An 887-nucleotide genomic window follows, 5' to 3' on the forward strand; every position below is an offset into this window, starting at 1 on the left:
TACTTGTAACAATCCGTTCCTAAATTAATTTTTAGTTATTTATTTATTCTAAGAAAAGATAATTTTGCCCCTATAATAAATTATTAGAGAAAATGGTGACTTGTTGACCGGGGAGACTTTGGTAAAATTGTTACATCTCGGTCCGAAAAAGTGTTAAAATAATTAAATGAGGAATAAATTGAAATAAAAGGATTTGAATTAATTAAGGTTTTTGAGAAATTAAAATATTATTTAATATTAAGAAGGGGCAAAAAGGTCATTTTAAGTTTGGGAAGGAATTCAGAAATTTGGATTGGACCATTGCATAGAGCACGTCGAAACGAGTCTGTAGACAGGTAGTGGACTCGAATCAGGATTGTAACGAAGAAACAACGATTAAAAGAAGTTCAGTGGCATAACCGTAAATAATTCGAAGTTCAGTTTTTTAAAAACCCACATTTTCTGCAGTTTGGCAGCTCGACCAGCTGACTTCCAAAGGTGATATCTCTCAACTCCGGCCACCAATTGAAGGAAGACCAGTCCTTTTAGAACCATCATACTTCCCTCTTCAAGTCCCAGCCTATCTCAGCCTCGATCCGCCATCGTGGTCGCCGGAAACCGCCACAAAAGAGGGCGGTTTAGACAGTTTTTGACGGAATTCCATGGAGCTCGTTCGGACACCTCCGGCCACCATTTTCTTCGAATTTGGTTTGTTTTTCCATCCTTTCAATGTGTTCTAGCTGATGGTTGTGTAGGAATGGATCAAGTTCAAGTGTAGGCAACTCGATTTGTAACCCAAAATTTGGCTTCATTTCGGGATGAGATTCTGGCCACTTCCTGTCATTTTTCGAGGTAGGTTCAAGAACAAAAGTGGTTTCAAATAAGGTGTTATACCTAGGATAGGAGTT

This window comes from Prunus dulcis, chromosome 4 (genome assembly GCF_902201215.1).
Source record: "Prunus dulcis chromosome 4, ALMONDv2, whole genome shotgun sequence".
In the NCBI taxonomy this organism is placed as follows: domain Eukaryota; kingdom Viridiplantae; phylum Streptophyta; class Magnoliopsida; order Rosales; family Rosaceae; genus Prunus; species Prunus dulcis.